At 43.3% G+C, this 22081-nt stretch overlaps 1 protein-coding gene across 2 annotated transcripts in view; it reads right to left on the reverse strand.

Moving 5' to 3' along the window:
• The window catches only part of LOC138645258 (ankyrin repeat and fibronectin type-III domain-containing protein 1-like), a 238878-nt gene that overhangs the window by 102043 nt on the left and 114754 nt on the right, over positions 1-22081 (reverse strand). Inside the window, exon 1 of one of the 2 annotated variants that reach the window (XM_069734424.1) lies at positions 7032-7251. The exons of the other annotated variant lie outside the window; for it this stretch is intronic. The gene's annotated coding sequence lies outside the window, so the exon portion shown is untranslated. Of the gene's footprint in view, positions 1-7031; positions 7252-22081 lie in introns of those variants that run through there. 2 annotated transcript variants of the gene reach the window in all.

The following is a 22081-nucleotide window of genomic DNA, read 5'->3' on the forward strand; positions in this document are numbered from 1 at the left end:
CACCACTTAAAAAGATGAGAGGCGTCTGTAATTTACATCATAGGTAGACCTCAACTATGGGAGACAAACTGAGAAAAAAAAATCCAGAAAATCACATTGTCTGTTTTTTTATCATTTTTTTTGCATATTATGGTGGAAAATAAGTATTTGGTCAGAAACAAACAATCAAGATTTCTGGCTCTCACAGACCTGTAACTTCTTCTTTAAGAGTCTCCTCTTTCCTCCAATCATTACCTGTAGTAATGGCACCTGTTTAAACTTGTTATCAGTATAAAAAGACACCTGTGCACACCCTCAAACAGTCTGACTCCAAACTCCACTATGGTGAAGACCAAAGAGCTGTCAAAGGACACCAGAAACAAAATTGTAGCCCTGCACCAGGCTGGGAAGACTGAATCTGCAATAGCCAACCAGCTTGGAGTGAAGAAATCAACAGTGGGAGCAATAATTAGAAAATGGAAGACATACAAGACCACTGATAATCTCCCTCGATCTGGGGCTCCACGCAAAATCCCACCCCATGGGGTCAGAATGATCACAAGAACGGTGAGCAAAAATCCCAGAACCACGCGGGGGGACCTAGTGAATGAACTGCAGAGAGCTGGGACCAATGTAACAAGGCCTACCATAAGTAACACACTACGCCACCATGGACTCAGATCCTGCAGTGCCAGATGTGTCCCACTGCTTAAGCCAGTACATGTCCGGGCCCATCTGAAGTTTGCTAGAGAGCATTTGGATGATCCAGAGGAGTTTTGGGAGAATGTCCTATGGTCTGATGAAACCAAACTGGAACAGTTTGGTAGAAACACAACTTGTCGTGTTTGGAGGAAAAAGAATACTGAGTTGCATCCATCAAACACCATACCTACTGTAAAGCATGGTGGTGGAAACATCATGCTTTGGGGCTGTTTCTCTGCAAAGGGGCCAGGACGACTGATCTGGGTACATGAAAGAATGAATGGGGCCATGTATTGTGAGATTTTGAGTGCAAACCTCCTTCCATCAGCAAGGGCATTGAAGATGAAACGTGGCTGGGTCTTTCAACATGACAATGATCCAAAGCACACCGCCAGGGCAACAAAGGAGTGGCTTCGTAAGAAGCATTTCAAGGTCCTGGAGTGGCCTAGCCAGTCTCCAGATCTCAACCCTATAGAAAACCTTTGGAGGGAGTTGAAAGTCCGTGTTGCCAAGCGAAAAGCCAAAAACATCACTGCTCTAGAGGAGATCTGCATGGAGGAATGGGCCAACATACCAACAACAGTGTGTGGCAACCTTGTGAAGACTTACAGAAAACGTTTGACCTCTGTCATTGCCAACAAAGGATATATTACAAAGTATTGAGATGAAATTTTGTTTCTGACCAAATACTTATTTTCCACCATAATATGCAAATAAAATGTTAAAAAAACAGACAGTGTGATTTTCTGGATTTTTTTTTTCTCAGTTTGTCTCCCATAGTTGAGGTCTACTTATGATGTAAATTACAGACGCCTCTCATCTTTTTAAGTGGTGGAACTTGCACTATTGCTGACTGACTAAATACTTTTTTGCCCCACTGTATATATATATATATATATATATATATATATATATATATAGACTAGATTGTGGCCCGATTCTAACGCATCGGGTATTCTAGAATATGCATGTCCCTGTAGTATATGGACAATATGGACTGATTGGTCGAGGCAACCTTTATGACATCATCGTCGCCATGGCAACCATTATGACATCTACGTCGATACTGTGCCCATTGCTGAATCAGAGATGCGGGATGTCTATGTCCTTTATGACATCATCGTCGCTGTGCCCGTCGCTGATTAGTCGAGGCCGCGGGATTTCTACGTCGATACTGTGCCCGTCGCTGATTGGTCGAGGCCGCCAGGCCTCGACCAGAGACGCGGGATTTCCAGGACAGACAGACAGAAAGAAAGACAGACAGACAGACGGAAAAACCCTTAGGCAATTATATATATAGATGACTAAGTATGGAATGGACAAGGCAACTGTTAGGTGGATTCATAACTGGCTTAGTGATGGGACCCAAAGAGTGGTTGTAAATGGCTGCACATTCAATTGGAAGACTGTCTCAAGTGGAGTACCACAGAGTTCTGTCCTGAGCCCTGTATTGTTTAACATCTTTATCAATGATTTGGCTGAAGGAATTGAGGGTAAACTAATTAAATTTGCTGATGACACAAAGCTAGGAGGAATAGCTAATACTAGGGAAGAGAGAGAGAGGATTCAAAAAGATATAAATAAACTGGAGCAGTGGGCAGCAACTAACAGAATGGGTTTTAACAAGGAAAAATGCAAAGTACTACATCTGGGCAATAAAAATGAAAAAAATCATTTACAGAATGGGATTCATAGGGCTAAGCAACAGCACATGTGAAAAAGACTTGGGTATACTAATAGATCAAAGACTGAACATGAGTCAACAGTGTGATGCAGCAGCAAAAAAGGCAAATGCAATTCTGGGATATATTAACTGAGGCATACAGTCTAGCTCACATGAAGTCATTATTGCCCCTACTTGTCTTTGGTAAGACCTCATCTGGAATACTGTGTCCAGTTTTGGGCACCATCTTTTAAAAAAGACATCAACAAACTGGAGCAAGTTCAGAGAAGAGCAACCAGAATGGTGACTGGTCTGCAAACCATGTCCTATGAGGAACGTTTACAGGATTTGGGAATGTTTAGCTTGCAAAAAAGAAGACTGAGAGGAGACTTAATAGCTGTCTACAAATATCTCAAGGGCTGTCACATTGTAGAAGGATCATCTTTATTCTCATTTGCACAAGGAAAGACTAGAAGTAATGGGATGAAACTGAACGGGAGGAGACACAGATTAGATATTAGAAAAAACTTTTTGACAGTGAGGGTGATCAATGATTGGAACAGGCTGCCACGAGAGGTGGTGAGTTCTCCTTCAATGGAAGTTTTCAAACAGAGGCTGGACAGACATCTGTCTGGGATGATTTAATGAATCCTGCTTTGAGCAGGGGGTTGGACCAGATGACCCAGGAGGTCCCTTCCAACTCTACCATTCTATGATTCAGGGAACACGTGGCTGCACTCTGTGTAAATACTGCGGCTGGCACTGTATAATACCTTTCTTGTAGAGATCTGATGTGCCAGTCATAAAAAATCTGATGTAGAAGCCATACGCAAATAAGATTGGAAGTGCTCTGTAGGCGGGTCTATGCAACTGGAACTAATGGTTGGATAGGCGTGTGCACAGCTTTTGTAGGTGCCAGAGTAAGTTCCCACACCATTAACCTATATCAAGAGACTTGGCACTCAACTTAAGTGATCAGATAATTTAATGTTCTCCACACTAGTAGTAAGTAAAACGTTTTGCTCTTATATCAGACCTTGATCGGTTACAGGACAGTAAGGTTATTAGGGGAGGTCCAATAATCTTGGTTGGAGACCACCAGATCATTAAACATTCCATTACATGAAAAAGTGGGGCAAGGGTTGTCAGACCTGTGCACATATAGGGTTAAGTGTGACGTGCCTCAGTGGCATATGCAGACACGGTGCCACTGAGGCACGTCGCACTTAACCCTATATGTGCACACAACCCTTGCCCCACTTTTTCATGTCATGGAATGTTTAATGATCTAGTGATCTCCAACCAAGATTATTGATCCACCTGATCTAATAACCTTACTTTGTCCTGTAACTGATGAAGGTCTAATGTAAGACCGAAACGTTTTACTTACTACTAGTGTGGACAACATGAAATTATCTGATCACTTAAGTGGAGTGCCGAGTCTCTTACTATATGGAACTGACACACCCCTAGTGCACTTCCGACCTAATTTGCATACAGCTTCTACTCTAGATTTCTCAATCACATTTTATTGGGGGGGACATCTCACTATTAGGGTGCTTTCACAATACACTTTTCTGCACATTGGTGGGTCCCGTTAGTGCTTACGTCCGATCCCTATACAACGTGATTCTGACGTATGCACCGATGGGGCCATAGACCATATAATGGTGCCGGCAGAGTGAACGTGCCGGCACCATTATCGCCTATGTCCCCATTGGCTCATACGCCTGAATCCTGTTTTGCAGGGAGGTTCACACATAAGCCCGAATGGAGCCACTGAACAGGTGCCTGAAAAAGAATAACAATTAATCAACACACTTTCACGTAGCTCAAGCTTCCTCTTTACAAAGAGGTTCTGCAGCAGCTGAGACATGTCAGGCTTTTCTCTCTACTTCTACTTTTTGGATAAGAAAAACAAAGAGTATTAAAAACCATAGTGTGAATTGGGTGTAACTAAAGAAACACAGGGCAAATCCAGAGATATCAGAGCGCCTCGGGCTCTCTGGTACCTGGAGATCCGATTTTCCTGTTCCATGTGACATAGGACCTCATGGTGGTCAAGGTTCGGTTCCAGGGATCGGACCCATAAAACAGATGCTGTATCGGCGTCAGGCTAAATACAATTGTATCCGATTAAATGAGAATCGGTCGAGTATTAATATTCAGGCAGCCGCCATTAAATCCTATTTCCACCTTCTTAGATGGGATATTTTCAGACAGGCACTTTTGTAAATACAAGAAATTTAGCAATTTACCATTTAAAAAAAATGTGAAGTCTTTCTCAAGACATTAGCGGCTTTATTTTCTTTACAGCTCATTGTCTTGGAGACCGACCACCGCTACTAGACAGCAGAACGTGCTCAGTGCTTTTTTTTTTCTCTAATGAGCTTGTAAGCACTGATTTGAAGCTGGCCAGGATCGCGCAGTTATCACTTTTCTAATTGTTTTCAGCGTATTGTTCTGGAGACCGACCAATGCTGCTGTCTAGCGTTTAAGGGTTGCACTGAAACTTCCTGGGATTAAGAGCAATCCTGGATAGTTTAAAAACTTTGCTTGCAAGCTCAATAGAAAAGAGTTTGTAAACGCTGGTGATGTTCTGCTGTCTAGCAGTGGTGGTCTGTCTCCAAGGCAACGAGCTGTAAACAAAAGCATTAATATCTCAAGAATGGCTGACGTTTTTAAAAGGCAGTAAATTGCTTGTACTTCCAAGCACTCTCCGAGAATAGTTATAGATAGATAGATAGATAGATAGATAGATAGATAGATAGATAGATAGATAGATAGATAGATAGATAGATGGGAATGACAAAAAATAAAATAGATTCAAAGGGATACACAAAACAAAATATCTAAAAATGGCTAGATAATGTCTGTGACCTGCAGATGGAGGAGTATGCGGCTACTTCTAACAGTTGGAGGGTTACAGGGTGCCGCAGGTACTAACAATGAACAGATCCGCTCCGCTTCCCTCTTTAGTGGCACAGGCTTAGGACCATCTCTCATATCGCTCCCCTATTTCGATCTGCTGTACAGAATGGGAGTCAACATATGATAATGAGGTTTAATAATAGCGCAGGCGAGCGGACGCAATTATTGCACCTGTCATCAGCCGGAGAACAGGTGTACGCTCGGCAAAGCAGTCACTTCATCGCGAGGGATCGATGGCGGTATTAGGTTTTGGGGTTGCATTTCTGAATAAATAGTTTTAAATGCAGAAAACAAGACCCTCAGCGGTAGACCACCATAGACGGGTATCCTGCATTACTTTCTGCCCATCAATGTCATAGTGAGATACAAGAAACTCGGAAACAACTTCCACTACGAGCAAGTGACTTTTACATATAAAACAGCAAAGTACAAATGCAAAACTTTAAGCAACATTTAGTAATGAGTCCCCTTGTCATCCAAAGCATGACCCATGGGTTTCAACGGAGAGGTGGCTGCATTTTCTACAGCAGAGAGAAAACATGGAACAATGTCGTCAATCATAATGGTAAATGTGGCCATTGACGGCTAAACAGAAGTGGTGGGTGTGGGTCACGATTCTGTGGGTGAGATCTCAACGTAAGCTTGTAATGCTCCTTTAAGGATGGGCTGTCATCAGCACAAACGTGGCCAGGTTTTGCTCTTATATCATTTCCAGTTCTCCACTGATTATTCCACTTTTTTTCTTTTAGAAATCCGCCATACGGTTCCAGAGATATGAGGCTTTTTATTTAGTGCTACTTTTTATGTTCTATACCAAAGGGGGTGTGTCTCTTAGGAGTTTATGAGGGCGTGTCTTTAAGGACTTCTGCATAATACCCTGTGAGCCACGCCCCCTTAGGTCATAAACATTAGCAGTCAATAAGGCCCATATCTCTGGAACCATATGGCAGATTTAAAAAAGACAAAAACTTTAATACTCAGCGAAGGAGAGGGAATAAAATAAGAGTGAAAACTAACTTGGTAATAAAACCCCTTTAAGAGCAATTTGTAGGTCTCTAGCTTGGTGATGGTGGACATTATGGTGCCGGTGTATACACTACTAATCTAAAGTCTAATATCTAGATAATATATCAATATGCAAATGAAGAAATAATGTCGGACCACCTACTGAAAAGTAATTCTATTAACTTGCGGAGAAGGGGACTGACATAATCCCGGAGCGCTTCACTTACTTGTCGATGAGAGCGATGCAAACCTCGCTCGACTATTACAGAACGCGCAGAGTCCACGTCAGATGTTCTTATTAATAGAGGGATCTGCACAAGGGCCAAGAAAGGTAATGAGAGGTACCTTCCCCGGAGCGGAGAAGAGTTATTGCAGGATAACATAAGCCGGGGCTGTAACTCCATCCTGTGGACGACTTCTGGACCCGAATCAATTAATGGGGGGGAAAAAAACGCATGAAAATGACAGGCGGGTGTTTGTAGCAAATGGGAACAACAGATGGAGACGAGGAGAGGAGTCTCTTGACCGGGGCGTCCCGTGCTCCTGCTCCGAGCAGGATGTGCCAACCACCTGTTGGGGGTTAATCTATGGTTTTTCAGCCCGATACTGTATCTATTTCTGCCACTCTGTCTTGTAACAACTTTGCAGTGGGTTCCATAGATGCAATGAATATCCTGTAATCGGATCGTACCATGCAAATGATGGAAACCCGCGTTATTCTCCGTCCCCGCTCACTTGCATTAACACTTACCTGCTCTTACTCTAACCTGACTCCTTGTCCACCTCCAGGAGAATCTAGGATCCGTTAACAGCATCCCGGCACATCAGTTATGTGGAGGAACTTGATGCGTCACCTGTCCGTCAGCAGATTCCTCGCTGCCCATTGTGGTCCCCCCGACTCCCCTCATACCTATGGCTGCTCACCTCTATATCCCTCTCGTTCTTACTCTTTTCTGCCCCTCTCCGTCGGTATTTTTTCCCAATCTTGTTTCTATAGAAACTAGATTAGCTGGGGGAGGGGGGGTGGACTGTCACGGCCCCATGTGACTAAGATTCCAACACTGAAGAATCTCTCCACGTTTTTTGCTGGATACAGGCTTCTTTACATAACAACAAGCCATTGTCGCTGGTACCCGAGGAGTGAGAATAGGCCGGTGGGGAGAGAACACGACTCGTAGGTTAATCGCATGGGGCTGACAAAGGATGTACAGGGTCCACGGAGCCCCTACAGTAATCTACGCCCATCGGCAGGGCACGGGTCTATCATTAGTGGTGGAAGTTGTAACCCATGTCTATACTGCTCACATACATGACGAGGCCCCATTATACACACATAATGGGGTGTCCCATTATACACACACACACAAGGCCACATTATACATTATACACACACAGGACGAGGCCCCATTATACAGTCACATGACAGGGGGCCATATTATACACATACATGAAGGTGCCCCATTATACACACACAACAGGGTGTCCCATTATACACACACACACAACAAGGCCCCATTATACACACATACAAAACAAGGCCCCATTATACACACACAGGATGAGGCCCCATTATACACACACAGGACGGTGACCCATTATACACAAATGACGGTGAACCCCATTATTCATATGCATAACGAGGCCCCATTATACACATACATGATCAAATGCCCCATTTTACACATCCACAACGGGGTGCCCCATTATACACACACATGACGGGTGCCCCATTATACACATACAGGTGCATCTCATAAAATTAGAATATCATCAAAAAGTTAATTTATAGCAGTTCTTCAATACAAAAGTGAAACTCATATATTATGTAGAGTCATTACAGACAGAGTGATCTATTTCACAGTTTTAGTTCTGTTAATGTTGATGATTATGGCTTACAGCCAATGAAAACCCAAAAGTCATTATCTCAGTAAATTACATACCGGTAGTTACATAGTTATTAAGGTTGAAGGAAGACTATAAGTCCATCTAGTTCAATTAGAATATTTTATAACACCAGCTTGAAATAGATTTTAAAATCGGAAATGTTGGCCTCCTGAAATGTATGATCAGTAAATGCACTCAATACTTGGTCACGGCTCCTTTTGCATCAATTCCTGCATCAATCCGGCGTGGCATGGAGGCGATCAGCCTGTGGCACTGCTGAGGGGTTATGGAAGCCCAGGTTGCTTTGATAGCAGCCTTCAGCATTGTTGGGTCTGGTGTCTCTCATCTTCCTCTTGACAATACTCCATAGATTCTCTATGGGGTTAAGGTCAGGCGAGTTTGCTGCCAATCAAGCATAGTGATACTGTTGTTTGTAAACCAGGTATTTGTACTTTTGGCAGTGTGGACAGGGGCCAAGTCCTGCTGGAGAATGACATTTCCATCTCCAAAAAGATTGTCTGCAGAGGGAAGTGCTCTAAAATATCCTGGTAGACGGCTGCGCTGACTTTGGTCTTCATAAAACACAGTGGACCCACACCAGCAGATGACATGGCTTCCCAAACCATCAACGATTGTGAATATTTCCACTAGACCTTGGAAATCAAGGTCCCAGAGTCTGGAGGAAGAGTGGAGAGGCCACAATCCAAGCTGCTTGAGTTCTAGTGTGAAGTTTCCACAATCAGTGATGGTTTGGGGAGCCATGTCATCTGCTGGTGTAGGTCCACTGTTTTATTAAGACCAAAGTCGGGGCAGCCATCTACCAGGACATTTTAGAGCACTTCATGCTTCCCTCTGCAGACAATCTTTTTGGAGATGGAAATGTCATTCTCCAGCAGGACTTGGCCCCTGTCCACACTGCCAAAAGTACCAATACCTGGTGTACAAACAACAGTATCGCTGTGCTTGATTGGCAGCAAACTCGCCTGACCTTAACCCCATAGAGAATCTATGGGATATTGTCAAGAGGAAGATGAGAGACACCAAACCCCACAATGCAAACAAGCTGAAGGCTGCTATCAAAGCAACCTGGGCTTCCATAACCCCTCAGCAGCGCCACAGGCTGATCACCTCCATGCCACGCTGCATTGATGCAGTAATTGATGCCAAAGGAGCCCCGACCAAGTATTGTGGGCATTTAATGATCATACATTTCAGTAGGCCAAAATTTGGGATTTTAAAATCATTTTCAAGCAGGTGTTATAAATTATTCTAATTTACTGAGATAATGACTTTTGGGTTTTCATTGTCCGTAAGCCATAATCATCAACATTAACAGAAATAAACACTTGGAATAGATCACTCTGTGTGTAATGATTCTATATAATATATGAGTTTCACTTTTTGTATTGAAGAAGTGAAATAAATTAATGTTTTGATGATATTCTAATTTTGTGAGATGCACGTTTACATGTTGAGTTGCCGTTGCCCCATTATTCCACATACACAACGAGACCCCATTATACACACATGACTGTTGCCCCATTATACACGTACAAGACAAAGCCCCCTTATACACACATACATGACGGAGTGACTGATACACATACATGGTAGGGCACCTCATTATACACATACACGACACGTCATTATATAAATACATGACGGAGTGCCCCATGTTTTCATTATACACATACATGATGAGGTGTCCCATGATATCATTATACAAAACATGACGAGGCCCCATTATACACATACTGTGCATGATGGGGTGCCATGTTATTAACCTACATGGTGAGGCCCCCAATTATACACACTCGACACGGTGCCTAATGATACACACATGATGGGGTGCCCCATTATACACACACATGAGGTTGTTCCCCATTACACACATACATGATGAGGTCCCCCATTACAGACATACATGATAGGGTGCCCAATTGTACACATTCATGATGTGTGGTTCCCCATTATACGCACATGATGGGGTGCCCCATTATACAGATACACAATGAGGTGCCACATTATACACATACATAACGGGGTGCCCAATTATACACACATGATCAGATGCCCCATTATGCACATACATGATGAGGTGCCATTATACACACAAGACGAGGTTCCCCGTTCTACACACATGATGAGGTGCTTTGTTATGCACATACATGACAAGGTGCCCCATTATAAACACACGAGGTACCCCATTATATATATATATATATATATATATACAGTGGGGCAAAAAAGTATTTAGTCAGTCAGCAATAGTGCAAGTTCCACCACTTAAAAAGATGAGAGGCGGCTGTAATTTACATCATAGGTAGACCTCAACTATGGGAGACAAACTGAGAAAAAAAAATCCAGAAAATCACATTGTCTGTTTTTTTATCATTTTTTTTGCATATTATGGTGGAAAATAAGTATTTGGTCAGAAACAAACAATCAAGATTTCTGGCTCTCACAGACCTGTAACTTCTTCTTTAAGAGTCTCCTCTTTCCTCCACTCATTACCTGTAGTAATGGCACCTGTTTAATCTTGTTATCAGTATAAAAAGACACCTATGCACACCCTCAAACAGTCTGACTCCAAACTCCACTATGGTGAAGACCAAAGAGCTGTCAAAGGACACCAGAAACAAAATTGTAGCCCTGCACCAGGCTGGGAAGACTGAATCTGCAATAGCCAACCAGCTTGGAGTGAAGAAATCAACAGTGGGAGCAATAATTAGAAAATGGAAGACATACAAGACCACTGATAATCTCCCTTGATCTGGGGCTCCACGCAAAATCCCACCCCGTGAGGTCAGAATGATCACAAGAACGGTGAGCAAAAATCCCAGAACCATGCGGGGGGACCTAGTGAATGAACTGCAGAGAGCTGGGACCAATGTAACAAGGCCTACCATAAGTAACACACTACGCCACCATGGACTCAGATCCTGCAGTGCCAGACGTGTCTCACTGCTTAAGCCAGTACATGTCCGGGCCGTCTGAAGTTTGCTAGAGAGCATTTGGATGATCCAGAGGAGTTTTGGGAGAATGTGCTATGGTCTGATGAAACCAAACTGGAACTGTTTGGTAGAAACACAACTTGTCGTGTTTGGAGGAAAAAGAATACTGAGTTGCATCCATCAAACACCATACCTACTGTAAAGCATGGTGGTGGAAACATCATGCTTTGGGGCTGTTTCTCTGCAAAGGGGCCAGGACGACTGATCCGGGTACATGAAAGAATGAATGGGGCCATGTATCGTGAGATTTTGAGTGCAAACCTCCTTCCATCAGCAGGGGCATTGAAGATGAAACGTGGCTGGGTCTTTCAACATGACAATGATCCAAAGCACACCGCCAGGGCAACGAAGGAGTGGCTTCGTAAGAAGCATTTCAAGGTCCTGGAGTGGCCTAGCCAGTCTCCAGATCTCAACCCTATAGAAAACCTTTGGAGGGAGTTGAAAGTCCGTGTTGCCAAGCGAAAAGCCAAAAACATCACTGCTCTAGAGGAGATCTGCATGGAGGAATGGGCCAACATACCAACAACAGTGTGTGGCAACCTTGTGAAGACTTACAGAAAACGTTTGACCTCTGTCATTGCCAACAAAGAATATATTACAAAGTATTGAGATGAAATATTGTTTCTGACCAAATACTTATTTTCCACCATAATATGCAAATAAAATGTTAAAAAAACAGACAATGTGATTTTCTGGATTTTTTTTTCTCAGTTTGTCTCCCATAGTTGAGGTCTACCTATGATGTAAATTACAGACGCCTCTCATCTTTTTAAGTGGTGGAACTTGCACTATTGCTGACTGACTAAATACTTTTTTGCCCCACTGTATATATATATATATATATATATATATATATATATATATATATATATATATATATATATACACACACACATACACACACATACATACATATATAACAGGGTGCCCCATTATTCACACATGATGAGGTGCCCTGTTATACACATACATGACGGGGTGCCTCACTATTTACACACACATGAATGGGGTGCCCCATTATACATACATGACAAGGTGCCCTATTATACACACAGACACATACAAAACGAGGTACCTTATAATACACATACATGACACGGCACCCCATTATACATATTCATGATGGAGTGCCCAAAGATATCATTATAAACATACACAACGAGGCCCCATTATACAAGTACTGTGCATGATGGGATGCCCATTATTAACCTACAAGATGAGGCTCCCAATTATACACATGACAGGGTGTCTGATGATACACACACACACATGATGGGGTGGCCCATTATACACATACATGAAGGGATGCCCCATTACACACATACATGACGGGGGCACCACTATACATACACATGTTGCGTAAGCCATTATATACTCATACATGGCAAGGTGCCATATTATAGAGATACATGATGAGGGCCCCCATTATACACATACATGACGGAGTGCCCATTACACACATACCTGATGGGTTGCCCCATTATACACAAACACAATGAGGCCCCATTATACACATTAACGAAGAGGTGCCTCATTATACAAATACATGACAAGGTGTCCTATTATACACACACATAACGAGGTGCCTCATTATACACATACATGACAAGGTGTGCCATTACACACACGACGAGGTGCCTCATTAAACACACATGATGAGGTGCCCCATTACACAATTACATGACGAGGCCACATTATACATATACAAGACAAGGCTCCATTATACACATACATGATGAGGTGCCCAATTATACAAATAAATGATGAGGTGCCCCAATATACACATACATGATGAGGTGCCCCATTATACACACACAAGACAGGGCTCAATTATACACATATATGAGGAGGCGCCCCATTATACACATACAACAGGTTGTCCCATTATACACACTTTACCAGGCTCCATTAATATACACACCACAGGCTGCATCATTATACATAAACCTGATCAGATTCTCCATCATACATACATGCTACCAATGATAATCATTTCTGCACCGCAGTGAAAGTCACATCATCACATCCTACTCCTCTGCAGCGCAGCTCTGCCGCGGAGAGTAAGATGAGAAACTGACAGACAGCTGCAGTATGCTCCAACAGGGCTCCACATGGTAAAATCTATAGCTACACGGGGGATCGGATGTGCGATGACAGACAGCTTGTGTCACACACTACACATAATATTGATGATGATGAAGATTGCACATTTAATCGATGCAGAGTAGAGTATTCATTGTAAGATATCAAATTAATAAATTTGTAACTTATGATTCATTTTGCAATATTCCATACTCATAACCGGCTACTTAGATATAAATTCTATATCTTCCATTTAATTTTTTTTTTTAATATACAGTGGGTACAGAAAGTATTCAGAGCCCTTTAAATTTTCCACTCTTTGTTTCATTGCAGCCATTTGGTAAATTCAAAAAAGTTCATTTTTCTCATTAATGTGCACTCTGCACCCCATCTTGACTGAAAAAAACAGAAATGTAGAAATTTTTGCAAATTTATTAAAAAAGAAAAACTGAAATATCACATGGTCATAAGTCTTCAGACCCTTTGCTCAGTATTTAGTAGAATCACCTTTTGAGCTAGTACAGCCATGAGTCTTCTTGGGAATGATGCAGCAAGTTTTTCACCTCTGGATTTGGGGATCCTCTGCCATTCTTCCTTGCAGATCCTCTCCAGTTCCATCAGGTTGGATGGTGAACGTTGGTGGACAGCCAATTGGGTTTAGGACAGGGCTCTGGCTGAGTCAGTCAAGAATGGTCACAGAGTTGTTCTGAAGCCGCTCCTTTGTTATTTTGGCTGTGTGCTTAGGGTCATTGTCTTGTTGGAAGGTGTACCTTAGGCCAAGTCTGAGGTCCAGAGCACTTTGGTCGCATTCATGTTTCCTTCAATGACAACCAGTCATCCTGTCCCTGCAGCTGAAAAACATCCCCATAGCATGATGCTGCCACCACCATGTTTTACTGTTGGTATTGTATTGGGCTGATGATGAGCAGTGCCTGGTTTTCTCCACACATACTGCTTAGAATTATCAAAAAGGTCTATCTTCGTCTCATCAGACCAGAGAATCTTATTTCTCATAGTCTGGGAGTCTTTCATGTGTTTTTTAGAAAACTCTATGCAGGCTTTCATATGTCTTGCACTGAGGAGAGGCTTCCGTCGGGCCACTCTGCCATAAAGGCCTGACTGTTGGAGGGCTGCAGTGATAGTTGACTTTGTGGAACTTTCTCCCATCTCCCTACTGTGTCTCTGGAGATCAGCCACAGTGATCTTGGGGTTCTTCTTTACCTTTCTCGCCAAGGTTCTTCTCCCACGATTGCTCAGTTTGGCTGGACGGCCAGGTCTAGGAAGACTTCTGGTGGTCCAAAACTTCTTCCATTTAAGGATTATGGAGGCCACTGTACTCTTAGGAACCTTGAGTACTGTAGAAATTCTGTTGTAACCTTGGCCAGATCTGTGCCTTGCCACAATTCTCTCGCTGAGCTCCTTCGCCAGTTCCTTTGACCTCAACCTTCTCCTAGTGTGCAACCCCCACTTCACAAACTCACTCACCCTCACAGAAATCTCAAACACCTCAATTTACAATCACTCTCTGAGTCCCTTCTCGCTCTTAAAGACATAGATTCCCTTCATGACACAGATGCTGCTGCCAGTTTTTATAACACCAAAATAACAGCAACACTTGACTCGGCCGCCCACCTCATGCATAGCAAAACTCATACAATCAACAGAGCCCTGGCTGACCAACCTGACCAAAGAACTGAAACGGGCTTCCAGGGTCGCTGAGCGAAGATGGAAGCGATCCTGCTCCATCGAGCACTTCATCACATACAAGCAGTCCCTCGCCAGCTTCAAGTCTATGCTCACTGCTGCAAAACAAACATACTTCTCATCTCTCATATCTCTTGCTGTCTCACAACCCTAAACAGCTTTTCAACACTTTCAATTCTCTACTCCGTCCCCCAGCACCTCCTCCCTCTCCACTCTTTACTGCTGAAGACTTTGCCTCCTTCTTTAAGCAGAAGATCGATACGATCAGAGAAGCTTTTGCCTTCCGCCCTCAATGCTCTTCTTAGCTGCTGAGCCCTGTTCCTCCAAAACCAGCTTCTGTATATATGTATGTATGTACAGTACAGACCAAAAGTTTGGACACTTTCACATTTAAAGATTTTTCTGTATTTTCATGACTTTGAAAATTGTACTTTCACACTAAAGGCATCAAAACTATGAATTAACACGCGTGGAATTATATACTTAACAAAAAAGTGTGAAACAACTGAAAATATGTCTTATATTCTAAGTTCTTCAAAGTAGCCACCTTTTGCTTTGATGACTGCTTTGCACACTCTTGGCATTCTCTTGATGAGCTTCAAGAAGTAGTCACCAGGAATGGTTTTCACTTCACAGGTGTGCCCTGTCAGGTTTAATAAGTGGGATTTCTTGCCTTATAAATGGTGTTGGGACCATCAGTTGTGTTGTGCAGAAGTCTGGTGGATACACAGCTGATAGTCCTACTGAATAGACTGTTAGAATTTGTATTATAGCAAGAAAAAAGCAGCTAAGTTATGAAAAACGAGTAGCCATCATTACTTTAAGAAATGAAGGTCAGTCAGTCTGAAAAATTGGGAAAACTTTGAAAGTGACCCCAAGTGCAGATGCAAAAACCATCCAGCGCTACAAAGAAACTGGCTCACATGAGGACCGCCCCAGGAAAGGAAGACCAAGAGTCACCTCTGCTTCTGAGGATAAATCTATCTGAGTCACCAGCCTCAGAAATCGCAGGTTAACAGCAGCTCAGATTAGAGACCAGGTCAATGCCACACAGAGTTCTAGCAGCAGACACATCTCTACAAGAACTGTTAAGAGGAGACTTTGTGCAGCAGGCCTTCATGGTAAAATAGCTGCTGGGAAACCACTGCTAAGGACAGGCAACAAGCAGAAGAGACTTGTTTGGGCTAAAGAACACAAGGAATAGACATTAGACCAGTGGAAATCTGTGCTTTGGTCTGTTAAGTCCAAATTTGAGATGTTTGGTTCCATCCACCGTGTCTTTGTGTGACGCAGAAAAGGTGAACGGATGGACTCTACATGCCTGGTTCCCACCGTGAAGCATGGAGGAGGTGTGATGGTGTGGGGGGGCTTTGCTGGTGACACTGTTGGGGATTTATTCAAAATTAAAGGCATACTGAACCAGCATGGCTACCACAGCATCTTGCAGCGGCATGCTATTCCATCCGGTTTGTGTTTAGTTGGACCATCATTTATTTTTCAACAGGACAATGACCCCAATCACACCTCCAGGCGGTGTAAGGGCTATTTGACCAAGAAGGAGAGTGATGGGGTGCTACGCCAGATGACCTGGCCTCCACAGTCACCAGACCTGAACCCAATCAAGATGGTTTGGGGTGAGCTGGACCGCAGAGTGAAGGCAAAAGGGCCTACAAGTGCTAAGCATCTCTGGGAACTCCTTCAAGATTGTTGGAAGACCATTCCCGGTGACTACCTCTTGAAGCTCATCAAGAGAATGCCAAGAGTGTGCAAAGCAGTCATCAAAGCAAAAGGTGGCTACTTTGAAGAACCTAGAATATAAGACATAATTTCAGTTGTTTCACACTTTTTTGTTAAGTATATAATTCCACATGTGTTCATTCATATTTTTAATGCCTTCAGTGTGAATGTGCAATTTTCATAGTCATAAAAATACAGAAAAATCTTTAAATGAGAAGGTGTGTCCAAACTTTTGGTCTATTCTGTATATATATATATATATATATATATATATATATATATATATATATATATATATATATATACACACACACACTCTGTCCTTGTCTGGCGTGCACTGGCAGACACAATGTGCAGGTCTTTTGTGACTATATTTTATAAGGCGCATTGCCGGGTAATTTCACAATTTTAGCTTAGATAAGGGGCATCGCTGTGTCACTCTGGAGTGCCACCACAAGGTTTTCATTCACTGCCAGAAAGAAGAATTCTAGAATTTGGCCATGAATGGAAACACAAAGTACAAAAAGTTGCAAAACTTGAAAAGAAGAAAACTTACATTTTAGATTATTAAAGGAAACTCAAGCATAATATGTAGAACAGACTATATCCAAGGATATGTTCCCATGGGTCTGATTCCAATGCTGCAATAGAACTGCGCCAAACTCAGGGGCACTATGCGGCCCACTGAGAAGTGTGTACCCCCAAGAATTCACGTCATTTTCGAGTACTTTGATCTAGGGGTCAATCCAACTATGGCCGACACCTTCATAACGTTAGCTTGTTCTTCCAATGTCAGGTCATAAAGAGACAACTGATGGCAATGTGAGTACGGAGCTACAGGATACAAGATGGAGAATGTGTCCCCTCCACATTACACCGGCAGGAGCATTTCTCACCTCCCGTTCTACATCCTTGGACATTATGGAATTCATCTCCATTTTGCAGCTATTACAGCTTCCACTCTCCTGGGGATAATTACTACAAGATCTGTGGGAATGTGCGTCCCTTCATACAGAAGAGATATATATTGAGAGGACTCTCCATTCTAAATGTTTCTCATCCAGAAGAGCATTTATGAGGGGAGACCCTGAAGTTGGGGGAGGACAGGCTCATAATCTCCGTTACAGGTGCTGGATGTGACAGATTTGGGCTCTGTGCCGCTGCTCATGTTCTTACACTAAACTCCCCCACCACGTGTCTGTATGGAGCTGGTGCACTGGGCACAGTCATGGGGAACAGAAACGAGTCTTCCCCAAACTGTTCCCACAAAGATGGCAGCAGCAATTGTCCACAATGTCTTGAGCTGAAGAATTTATAGTTCCCGTCACTGGGACCAAGAAGCTGCGGCCGTCCCCTGATAACAGCCCACAGTATTATTCCTCCTGCACCATCTGTACAGGGGGCGCAATGCAGTCAGGGGGTAACGTTCTCCTGGATTCACCAAACCCAGACTCCTCCATCAGATGCTAGAGCAGTGTGATCCGTCACTGCACAGAACACGTCTCCTCCAGAGTCCAGTGATGGCAGCTTTACACTACTCCATCCAACGCTCGGCATTGTGCTTGGTGATGTACGGCTGCATGCAGCTGCTCGGTCATGAAGCTCCCGGCGGGGCGCAGTGTTTGTGCTGATGTTATAGCAGAGGAGGTCTGGACTCTGCAGTTATGTAGTCAGCAGAGCGATGGTGACTTTTCTGCCCCCTGGGCCTCAGCACTCAGCCCCCCGCTCTGTAACATTATGGGGTCTCCACTTCGTGGCTGAGTTGCTGCTGTTCCTTCTACTTCTCAATAATATCACTCACAGGTGATGGGGGAAGATTTAGGATGAAGAAATGTCATGGACGGACTTGTTACCCCAGTGGCTCCTACTGCAGGACCGTGCTGGTATCCGTGCGCTCAGCATCACCGGCCATTATGTCACATGTTAGCAAAGACCGGCGGCATGGCGCGAGGGGCAGAGGATATACTCCAAGTTGCAAGGGGGCAACAGGGTCGGATGTTATATTCTGGGGGCGACAAGGTCAGATGTTATGCACCAAGGGGGGGGGGGGGGAAGGGGGGGCAACAGGGCAAAATCTACTACATAGTGGAGCCTTCTCTTGTATAAGAATACGTTATTAAAGGGGTTCTTCCCTTTGGACTGTCCCTTATTCTTAATAGGCCACCCCCAACAATAAGCGGATCACAAGGCATCTTGCTGTTGAACTTTTCAGCAATCAACATCTGTAAGAGATCCTGGTAGGGAGTTTTTCATTTTCCTACAGTGCCCCCGCAGGAAAAAGGAAGCATTACATAGTTCCCAATTAAATGAATAGACTGTTGGCGATGTGCCTGGTCCTCCAGAGGGTGAAACACTTTTTTTTTTTTTTTTTTTTGTGTAGGGTAGTGCGATACTTTCAGCTTATACGTCGCACACTCCTCCACTATGGTGGTCTACAGAGTAAAACAAATACCCAGAACTTTTTTTTATTTTATTTTTCAGTTCATGCAGCTGACGAACTGCCTGACATGGGCTGTAATAACATCTATGGCAAATGTTAGTCACTGACTGTTTCATCATTTAAAAGTATAATTATGCATCAAGCAATTCAGCAGATAAGTCTGGTAGAAAATATGAATTTATGTGAAGAAGTATCAGAGGTTGAAGGCACAGGCATCTCATAAAAAAAATTATTTGCCTTTTTCCCCTATGACAACACTTCCGGTATGGCTGGAAATGTCAACAAGGTGTTTTTACCTTATGGCTGTGATTTTTTTTCCCAGGGAGAAATGTACAAAATTAATTATGGTTTACTGCTCTCCTGAGAGCTATGATCCATTTTATAGGGCTAAACAAGCAGTGGATCCCGTAATGGAGAACAAGAAATAATGTTCCAAAAATAACTATTTATATTAATGGCTGCATGTAATACCTTATATACCCTGTAGTGGCCGCTGCAGGGGAAATGATCAGCACTAGGGGAAAATCAGAGACGATCTCTGGATTTCTGATTTAATAAAAGATTGCTCCAGATTAGAATTACATGGCGGCTTTCTTTCAGAAACAGCGCCACCACTGCCCACAGGTTGTGGCAAGTACTGTAGGTCAATTTCATTGAAGTGCATGAGGTTACAATGCTGCACACAACTTGAGGACAGTTGTGGTGCTGCTCTTTGCAGAAATCAGCCATGTAGTAGTAATTCAGGACAAGTCCTCTGAAGGGTCTGCGTGTGATACAAATACAAGAGAGAAGTGGAAATTCACACAACAGTTATAAATAAAACCACCGCCACGATCCAGTAAAATCCCAGCGATCAGCCACCGACGAGAGGAGTGAACACTGGAAACGAGGAGGTTGCGCAGAGCTATTTGTGTCCTGAGCGGCCGCAGACGCCACTGCTTGGGAGGAAAGTTTAGGCCTCGGGCAATGAATTGTAGAACAATAAGACGACCTGTAGAGAAAACACTCGGATGATTCTGTTGTTTTTGGAAACACGAGGATCGGCAGAGAGAGGAGCCTCAACTGTGCCGCAGCCGTCGTAGCATTTGGGGAAAGCACGGAAGATGCCACTTTCCTACAGTTACGCCAATTATTGAGACATAGTATAAAGATGGAATATGTAACACACTACTAAGTATCATTACAAAAGGAAAAGTTTCCAACTATTATGAAACTACGACTTCCAGAATACCCTATTTGATTGAAACCAAAAATGTGTAATGCTTCATCTCACCTCTGGGAGTGCTGCAGGGAAACTGAGCACTAGCTGCGCAGATCACAGCTAATCGCTGGGGATCCCAGCAGAGAGACTCCTCCTTATCTTATTTCTACAGTAACGTCTTTACAAAACAGGATCAAAACTGAACAATGCTTTTACAGAAAATCACATTTTGACACAATCTCTAACTTTTAAAGCACAACCACATCCAAATAATAAAAACTCAAAGGTCATATCAAAATTATCCAGAGCTGACCAGTCAGGGGCCCAGTGGAGAGGGCTGTACTACTGGCATCATGGCTCCATCCTCACTGAATGGTGGTGCCAGTAACACATCATGTGATCACTTTGGTCACCGATTGCCTGTAGCAGTCATGTGCTGTTTACAGGAGCGCTGCAGGAGGGTCAGTGCTACATTGCTGGGAGACAGCAGGCGAGAAGTATTGCTTTTGGTATTTTACATTATTGGCATTTTTTTTTTTAAATTCCATACTTTGGATAACCCCTTTAAATGTAATCGTAAGGCCGCTTTCACTTTTCCGCTATTCATGGTGCATGTACGGAACGTGCTGTCCGGACCGGTAACGGGTGCCTATGGGGCACTTTGGGTTGGGTGGAGACCCATGGCCAGTCCAGATATCATGCTCTGTAATCAGATCACAAATGTTGGAGGTGTAAACCCAAACAAAATATTCACTTGCTAGAGAAACAGTTTGTGCTTCAGAGCTGCAATTCCTATTGGCATTAGGTACAGTCAGCCAGTGTTTGTAGGTGTAGGCCAGGTGGGTGATTAACTTCACTGCTAATGAAACTTTGGATGGGCTGAAACGAGTCCAGTCTTCTTGATTTTTCCACCACCTAGTGGTTTTCACCCCCAGCTCACTCTATCTAGGACCTGGTACATTAATATCACACTATTTAAAGGGGTATCCTCACCTTAGACACTTATGGCATATCCACAGAATAGATTATAAATGTCTGATGCACATCCCAAAGCAGGAGAACAGGGGTCCCAGGTCTGCCAGGTGAAGTATCTGCCAGATCTAGGGGGAGAATGGACAGAGAGGAGATGGTGCTTTTTGTGTGTCTCCCTCCATTCACTTCTATGGGATTTGTGGAACCAAGTTTGCCATTGCCATACCTCCTATAATGATGAACGGACATGCACGGCCTCCCTACTTAGTCGCCAAGTAGGTTATGAGACCCCCCTTTTCTCCACAGTGATAAGTCATAAGTGGAGAGCTACATCTGTCAGACATTTATATGCCATGTATGTCTAAGGTGCCAATCTAATGAACTTGAATTGGAAGGAGGGAAAGGCGCAGATCACAGCAGATATGGTACCAACCAGATTCTTTGCTCAGGGGTCTTTGACAACCTTGACCATGAGAGGATTATGTACGCTATTGTTGGCACAATAGAAAAGAATAACAAAAACAGCCACCATGTGAGAACTGGGATGGCAGCAATGCTGATTGTTTCCCAGATTTCTTATAATCTGCCAAAATTTAAATGGTTGTTGTCCCTTTACCAAATTTTGCATAAAGCAGCAGTAATAACTTTGTATTGTATATTATCAGAGAAATCTGCTACTTTATTTATGAGCCATTCCTCTCCCCACCTACCCTCCCCCGTGCTTATCCTTCATTCTGAAAACAGTTCAAATCAGTCTTGCTCATGAC

This window comes from Ranitomeya imitator, chromosome 7, assembly GCF_032444005.1.
Source record: "Ranitomeya imitator isolate aRanImi1 chromosome 7, aRanImi1.pri, whole genome shotgun sequence".
NCBI classification, from domain to species: domain Eukaryota; kingdom Metazoa; phylum Chordata; class Amphibia; order Anura; family Dendrobatidae; genus Ranitomeya; species Ranitomeya imitator.